Here is an 8,956-nt window from a genome sequence, read left to right as displayed (position 1 = left end):
ATTTGGTGCTCCGTTTCTAGGCTGCTCCGCCATCTCTTCTTTATCTGACTGTGGTTGCTGTTGGCAGTTTCTCCGTCTAAACGTTCTTTCTCTGTCTAAACGTTCTCTAAATCTTTGGGTTGTAAATTCGTCAGAGATTAAGAGTATGCAAAGAAATCAAAAAATTACCGTTAGCACACTATTTTGCTGAAGTCCCCGGCAATGGCGCAAAAAACTTGATACTTGTTTTTTATGAAGTGGATTATGGATGATATGCGATAGTGAAGTTGCGTTGAACACTCAAGTTTCCTCAGTGGAATCCAAGTGTAAACTCCACTGAGTTTCCTGGTAAGTCCAGGGTCGAACTTAGAGACTTGTGAAAACAGGTTGTGTTGGTAATTTTTAGGAAAACTTTGCGATAACCAAATAAATAAATTGTTGGTTTGTTGTTGATTGCGTTGATGAAAAATAACAAATGCGGCAGATTTAAGAAAAGTTATTTGTGTGATAGATGAACTGAGTAAGCGGATGAACGAGTTGAGAAGGTCTTTAGCTAGTGTTATTTAGGAATGCGTCAGACTATGCAATCATTCTACAACCATGCACAGCAAATCATTTCCCAATGCAAATGCGATGCTCCTAAGTCTAGGACGCATGTGTTGAATGCAAAAGTGTCCATAGAGCTTATTCCTAAGTCTCTACTCTTTTCCTATGCGATGATGCAAAATGCACAAAGGCAAGGTGACCGTATACATTCATATCCTATCTCTAGGATGCATGTGATGCGTTAATAGCAAATAGTGCTTATTCCTAATCTTCTATCTCTTGATTATGCGTTCTAATTTGACTCTCCCAAGCCTAGATTCTAACTTGACCTTCCCAATCCTAGATCATGTCCTTAGACTACCCTCCCGAGTATCTCTAATAGACGAATGAAGCATACATAATACAAGATAATCGCATAAAGTGAAGATTCCCTAGTTGTGCTAGTTAAATGCCTCTCAACCCATTCAACTGATTTAGCTACTCATGCGTAAATAACAGAGAGTGAGCAGATATAGAGAAGTAGATTCCATTTCGATAAATAAGTGGAGTACAAAATAACAATGGAAGTTAAGGTAGAGAGCCTGGTAGCAATTCCTTGCTGACCGTTTACATTGTAAATCTTTATTTGGTTCCAAAGATGTTCCTGCTTCCACAGGTGTCGGCCCTCTCTCTGTCCTTGAAGCTTCCGTTGCTCTTCCAAAGCTCACCGGAATGATCTGTCAGCACAACCTCCTCTCTCGCGTCCACTTTAAAACGAAATGAAACTATGAACAAGGACGTGCGAACCGAACATATGAAATTTCGAACTACTGAACCCTTTTGCTGAAGGTTGCCTTTGGTATTTATAGAACATCCAGGGTGAACGGCGACTTCTCTCTCATGATTGCACAGATGGGACGACTTTAATTCCCTTGACTGATGCGCCGAATATTTGTCACCGAAAAGCTGAATGTCCTTGTATCGTTAGCGGCTGTCAACTTAATTCGGATTCGACTGTCATCAACTTTCTGTCCTATCGCGATTAATTAGCCTTTCACCCAGATGCGCTGACCAAGTTGCGGCAATCCTTCTGGGGCGAATATTGCGAACACGATCACCGCAAAGCCTTGCAGTAATGCTGTGCTCGACCAATGATTTCCTATGATCGCAATTTCCCCCTTGCGTCAACGCATATTCTGCGTAAAAACACAAAAATCAACTGTTCCTATGCGATGAACGCATGCGACCGCAATATAATAAACTTAATGCTTTTTGGACACAATTTAACATATTTTATCAACGCAAGCCAACATTGTTTAAAAACTTAGCACTATGATAACGTGCATTTCTGCCCGTTATCAGGTTTGTACAAGGCAAAAATATTTAAACATTTAAGAACATAGACAGAATATGCATATTTGAAATAATCATACCTCATGGTTTCATATCAACGCATAGTGCCTTGTAAAACATGGAATATGATTGATTAATTTAATCATGCAATAAACATGGCATAGGCTTACTGAAAAACACATGCTAAACTCTTAAATAACTTCATCATTTAAAAAAATGGATCATGTGATCAACATTCGTCTTAAGGTATGTGTTGGAGAAAATCATGATATAATAACTTCATATGAAATGCCTATGCGTTGGGAATCATTCATAAAACTTACATTAGAAAAAATGTATTAAAACTTGTCACTCTCTGTATTTAGCTACTTATCCAAGGAGTTGTACGCCTCTCCTATTTGTGTCTGCCCTGAAAAGAAAAGGTCCTTTGGTCAGTATACTTAGCTCCCTTTTGAGCTTATCTTTACTGCATACTAATAGTCATCACATCATAACTGAGTTCGACGCATCAAAACCATTCTTACCGTATTTACTATCTTTAGCCATCTTACCTTGTAACTTGGCTGACAATTGGGAGTCTTTTCTCAAGGTATTTGGGTAAACGCTGAAACACTTCCCAATCTATGTGATGAATGCTTACATGCGACGTACTTCAAACGCCTTTGTTATGAACTGGCTATGTTGTACGTGTTAAGGCATAATATCACTGAGTCAGCTGCTTGCGTGTTCTTCGTATGTAGTTGCCTGCTTATCCACCCATAACACCATTCTAAATTCAAACTTTCAGGTTTCATAGTTTTAATTCCAGCATTTGTTTAACTAAACTCTTTTCAGATAAAATGCTCATAAACATCTTAACTTTTGCTTACCTTAGAATTTGAGCATTATTTTCTCCAGAATCGAATGGAAATACCTCAAATTTTCTTTTTGTGGATCGAGAGTTCTTCAACTTTCAAAATCTTTAGATGGCAACAACACTCCCTCATTTAGGTGTTAGAAAAATTTTGGTAAAACAGTCTCCTTCTTGGTTAAGCATATTTATACTTGGGTTTACCTGAAGAGTTTGCTTAATTAATTGCCACCTGGCAAGCTTATCCCTTTATTGACATTTGCAAGGCTGCCATCTGGCTCACTTACTCATTAATTAAGCTAAATTCCTCATCTTAAGATTGATTGCATGGCCTTGCGAGCATTCGGAACTTCTCTCTTCAATGCATGATTGTCTACCGCATCCTTCGTCGGCTTAGCCCTGAACAATGGTATACAAAGTTGGTCGTATAAACCCTACATACCACTTGTTATACTTAGCCACAACGCCCCCTCCTTGGTCCTCTAGTCACATGGCGTCTACCAATTCCATGTCTCTCCTATCTTTAGGTGTTAACTTGTTCCTACTTCACCTAAGAACCCAACGTTCCATACTTAACATATTTTCTTGCCCTTTTCTGGCTTACATTAATAGACTTCTTCAACTCTCTACGCATCAACCGTGTTACAACCTGAACGCATATAGTCACGCTTAGAAACTTTTCCTTCTCTTATATTTCAGACACATTATTCACTATACATACTTAACTATTTTTTTTCACCGACCTTATACACATCTTAATAACCAAGAAGACTTAAACTTAATTAACTAGTAAAACAAGTTCAAGGGTTTACATGATCTGTCAGTCTGCTACTCAAAGATCCAATATTATAAAGGAATCCAGAATTTAAATAGTTGGGTGGATAAGCTTGTAAATTAATATGTTCATATTAGGGATAAGGATAAACTTGAGAAGGGGGCTTTGTAATATTAACGATTTTGACATGTAGATATAATATGAATTGTGTTTTTTGTAAGATTGTTGTGTAAGTTGCTAAGGAATATCTAGTTGATTGCATTTTCATTGCTATTACCAGGATGCAAGGGTGTGAGTGTCTAAGATTGAGGAGGACAGTGGATGTCATAAAAAGGTTGGCCTCTACTGTCGTCGCATCTCCTCCTAAGATTGGGAAGGTAATCTGGGAGAGGGTGTGACACTCCTTCATAGATCTACCTCTATAGGTTCCAACCTCTAACTTTAAGGTTGATATTACGAACTCCGATCCCGTTTGACAACTATTTCGTTTATTTATTCTTTGTTTTAAAAATTAAGTTTTTTTCATATCAATTTCTTACAACAATTTGTATTTTTCTTAAATATAAGAGTTGAATTATTAGCTAAATTTTTAAAATAAAAATAAGATTTAGGAGGACTTAATTTAAAAAAATTTAGGACTTAATTTTGAAAAATAAATGGGCCTTGATAATTTATTCATCGATAGATTACGCCAAATTTCTACTCTATTATGCTTGAAAAGAAGAAGAAAATTTTATTTCTATTATTACTATTATTATATAAATTTCAAAGTGGAAAGACTCTTCAAAATACAATAATTTACCTATATTTAGTATAAACATGTCATTGATCTTCATAATAAAAATACAATTCATTTGTAAAAAAAATAAATTGTATAACTTATGTGAATTTGAGGAGTACAACGGAACACGGATATAGAGAAAATATAATATAAAATAGATAACTAAAATTATAAAATTAGATAATATGAAAATTAGTGGGAGTGAAATTCTCACCGACGTATGTGTGATTTTAAGATCCACCAAATACCACTATTTATAGGTAAAGTGACAAGTAAGATATGGACTTACATGAATAATTCCAAGACACATGAACAATATGAATAGTGACACATGACTTTGGAATACTAAATAATGAACATCTATTTACTATTATAATATTCATAATAATAACTACTATGCACACTAATTTCGATATCTTAACATTAATTTCCCTGGTTCAGTTCGGATTAACTCGTGTATATTATCAAATATCAAACTTGTTAATTAAAAAGAAAAGAAAACATTAATTTTCTAGAAGTTATTAAATATCCAATTTTGTGTTCACGAAAGACTTTATTTGGGGTTTTTATAAATGTTGTAAAATGTAAATTACGATGGTTATATTATCACATCTAAACTTGAGTCAGAAATGCAATCTATTTAAATTAGAGAACTTATTAGATAAGATCGCTACAAAATATAATCAAATATTTTTCACAGATAATATGAAACAAATGTATCCCAAATTTATATGCCGTAGTTATTAGAAATAAAATAAAATTTTAAATTCACATCTAACGATTATTATGAGACAGTCACATTATGATGGTTTCATTGAATAATTTATTTTCAAGAGAACGATTATTTAATAGTAGTTTAAAATCTTTTCAACTATTGGCTACCTAAGTCCCCTTTTGACATTTCTAGGCCACATATTATTTTCTAAAACATATTTTATCACCAAACTTATTACTTTGATTCAAAGCATATCAACCATAGGACTTATGGTTTTCTATTTTAATATTAATTATCTTTTGAATATATTTTATAAAAAGAAGTCCAAATATGTTGAAATTAATATTACTTAATTAAATATTACCACAGTGCATTTTATATTTATATAAATATTAAATTATAAATTTAGCCTTTAAAATTTGTCTAATAAATCATAAATGTTTCAATTTTATATATAATAGGATTCAAACATATTAAAAAATAAAATTGATTATTTTATTGACAAAAAAAGTGAGCCTTAAAATTTCAATTTATTTAGTAATAGATAGTACATTGATTTTTCTAAAACGTATAATAGAACCTATTGGATACAAAATTAAATTTATATATGATATGACAAATAATTTAACATTTTTTAATATATAAGATCTATTGGATATGAACAGGAAATCACAATCTATAGGAATCTATAAACACACACTAAAAAATTTGGAGACCTATTATACACATTTTAAAGTTGAGGAACGAAAAATAGAAACAAATTTAGAAGCCTATATGGACTAAATTTCTAGTTTTATATGAAATTGTGTCCCCTAATATGAAATTCTAAATCCGCCACTGGACTTATATATATATAATAATTAAAATTTAAAATATTGATGTATCGATGAAAATATTAATAAAATGTCAGTGTTTATGATATTCATAGAAAACTTATAAAAAAAAAATCAAACTTTTTAAGTTAAAAGTATTTCTTTTCTTTTTTGGAATGGAAGAACTTAAAAGTGAGAAACTTTAATACATTAAAAATAAAATTGAGAACTTTACAATATTGTGAAATACCTAAATTATTAGCCATAGGATATATTTTAGTGTTAAAAAATTTTCAAGTTTGATATTAAAAATATGAGTAGGTGCTTGCCAACCATGCCCATGCTCATGCCCATTCCCAGTCCATTAATTTATAATTTCATATAACCAATTATGATGTATGCACTAACCTAATCTTTTTATATATTTATGAATTAGATGTTATGAAATATCTTTTAAATGAAGTAAAATAAAAGCTAAATTTGCTTGTAGTGGAGACCATAAAGTTTTGATTGAACTTATTGGATAAGAAGATATAAAGAGTAAACATGAGTATCCTTTTATTATAACTATTATTAATAATTTTCACTTGTTGCATATATTTGCATATTTAATTATGTGTATGTAACCAAAGTCAAAATTGTACCTAATGAGAAGATAATATATTATTATTATTTTTTCAAAACGTAGTACATAAATCATTAATTTACTTGCGACATATTTTAATAAATAATTGACTTACTACGTCTTTTAAAAAATAAAAAATTGACTTACTAGTTCACATTATTAGATTGATTGTTAATATTAATTTTATGAGTTTAAATGTATATGTGGTATTTGAAGCTTCGAAATAAAAACTTTAGTATTTTATGGTTGAAAATAGTAAATAGAAAGCATGACTTTGATAAAGACCTAAGTGGTTATAGGGTTTAATCGGATGACTACTCACTAAGATTGGACACTTGAGTGGGTGACGCACGGACGGGTGGAGCCCAAAATGCACCAAGTATTTTTCACTCACAAACCGCTGGAAAGTTCGATTACTAAGGTCTTTCTATTAAAGTGCTCATAGTTGGGGTTTTTTCCTTCTACCTTTTTTTTTTTTATAAAAAATATTGAGTAGCTGTGTCGTTGTAAATACAGTGACACTATTTAAAACTTTTAACAAAGGTTACTAATGTCATAATGCATTGAGTTATGCTTAAGTTGACATTGAGTTAATCGATGTTATGACCAAGGACTACTTTTGTTAATTTACAAGTTTAGATGTCTTTAAATTTTTAAATTTATGTCTATGTAGTTTCTAAACTTTCAAATTTGTTATTATTTAATTTTTATTGAAATTTAAAAAATATTTAATAGAATATGTAAACTTTTAATTTGTATCAAATTGGCATATGAAGTTTAAACATGTCTGATAGGTCCTCAACTTTCAATTTTTTTTTTTTTTTCCAATAAGTCTTTGCCATTTGAAAATTTAAAGAATAATCTACTATATATATATATGATTGAAATTTATGACTAACAAAATCTATAAATTTTCAAATTTAATGATCAAGCCTAAAGTATTGGCAGAAATACAATGCAAAAGAATTTGTAGATATAACAAAATTCAGATCAAGCTCTCGAAGTCTATATTACTAATAGAAGTCTATAAGTGATAAATCTATCAATGATGAATTTTACTATATTTAAAATTCTTTAAAAATGTTGCTATACACTTAATTATATTAGTCTTAAAAGTACTATTCATTACAATTCTACCTAAAATTAATATCTAAAAACTAAGACGTGACATAAATTTGGAATGGGTTACACCCATATAATATTAAAATTTCCTCGACATGTCGATATTTCCACGTTTTCATGGTTTCAACATAGACAAGAGAGGTGAATCCATATTTCTATTATATATAGTAGAAAAATCCACAAAACATAAACAATAAGTAACAAAATATCACAAATACAAATATAATACAAATAACAAACACGTTAACTTGTTTAAAAATCATAAAATGTTAATCTAATAATTTAAATTTATTTTTTGATTTTATACTTCAAAAATATCCATCACTATCAACATTTTATCGATATTTCTATCAACATTTCTATACAATTAAGACCTCCACATTTCTATATATCGACATCAATATTTTAAACCTTAGTTCTGATTAAAAGTTTTGGACAAATGCTTGTGAACAAGCAATGGTGTGTGATAATTGGACAAAAGCTAGCTGTTCAATTATATCATATTATATGCCAAAGTATGGATAGGAAAGTAAGTTATTAGTGAGGGAAAGTGTAGGATCTAAAGACAATACTAGAGGGAGTGAATAAGGTTGACTACCAATTTTTAAAAAATAATTTTATCTTCAAACAATGCTCAATAAAGTTAACCCACTAATTTGATTAAAGAAAATTTATGCAAGACAAAACTTAAATCATGCAAGCTATGATAACTTCAAATTTAAAGACAATTTAATCAAGGATAAATTTAAATAACACACTAGAAATTAAATCATGCAATTAGGAAAGATTAAAAAAAACAACTAAGACAATAAGCAAAAAATTGAAAACAAGAAATAAAAGAGAGAGGAAGAGAAAACACCGGAAATTATAGTGGTTCGGCAAATTGCCTACTCCACTCTCCAAGACTCCTTCTTGGTATTTCACTAAGTGATCCTCTTGCAGGTGAGAATCAAACCGATACACGACCCTCTTTTTCCTGGACTAAAGAGAAACCCAAGATCCTTTTTACTTGTTCAGGATCAACCCAATTTCTTTTTCTCACAACCCAAAGTGTACCCACACCTTAATAGAATTCCCAAAAATTAAAAGAAAATCTCACAATATTACCTCTTGAAGGCTAAATACACAAGTTGAGCACTAAAAAAAAACCTCACAATAGAGAATTGAGAGCTTAAGACTTGATAGATTTTGGTGTGTATATGAAGCGTAAAATCAAGTCGAATTTATAGGCGAGGGGGATAAATTTTGGCCATTGGATATGATTGTAAATGAAGGGTGGAGATTGAATAAAAATAGAAAAGGAAAGGATTTGAAAATGAATTTTGAAAGATTGGAATTATTGAGATTTGGAGAATAAAAAGGATTTGAAGGATGAAAATTTAGGAAGGAAATCAAATTTGAAAAGGCTGAAATTTGGTG

At 31.0% G+C, this 8,956-nt stretch overlaps 1 long non-coding RNA gene across 1 annotated transcript; it reads right to left on the bottom strand.

The window, feature by feature from the left end:
* Positions 1 to 1,654: 1,654 nt before the first annotated feature.
* Positions 1,655 to 4,162, bottom strand: LOC120083640. The gene is made up of 4 exons (XR_005483484.1): positions 2,727 to 4,162; positions 2,409 to 2,601; positions 2,181 to 2,266; positions 1,655 to 1,700 (listed from the first exon to the last, which is right to left on the bottom strand). It is a non-coding gene; the product is annotated as an uncharacterized LOC120083640 (long non-coding RNA).
* Positions 4,163 to 8,956: the final 4,794 nt, after the last annotated feature.

The sequence above is a fragment of the Benincasa hispida genome, chromosome 8, assembly GCF_009727055.1.
Source record: "Benincasa hispida cultivar B227 chromosome 8, ASM972705v1, whole genome shotgun sequence".
In the NCBI taxonomy this organism is placed as follows: Eukaryota; Viridiplantae; Streptophyta; class Magnoliopsida; order Cucurbitales; family Cucurbitaceae; genus Benincasa; species Benincasa hispida.
This window is presented reverse-complemented; position numbering and strand designations above follow the sequence as displayed.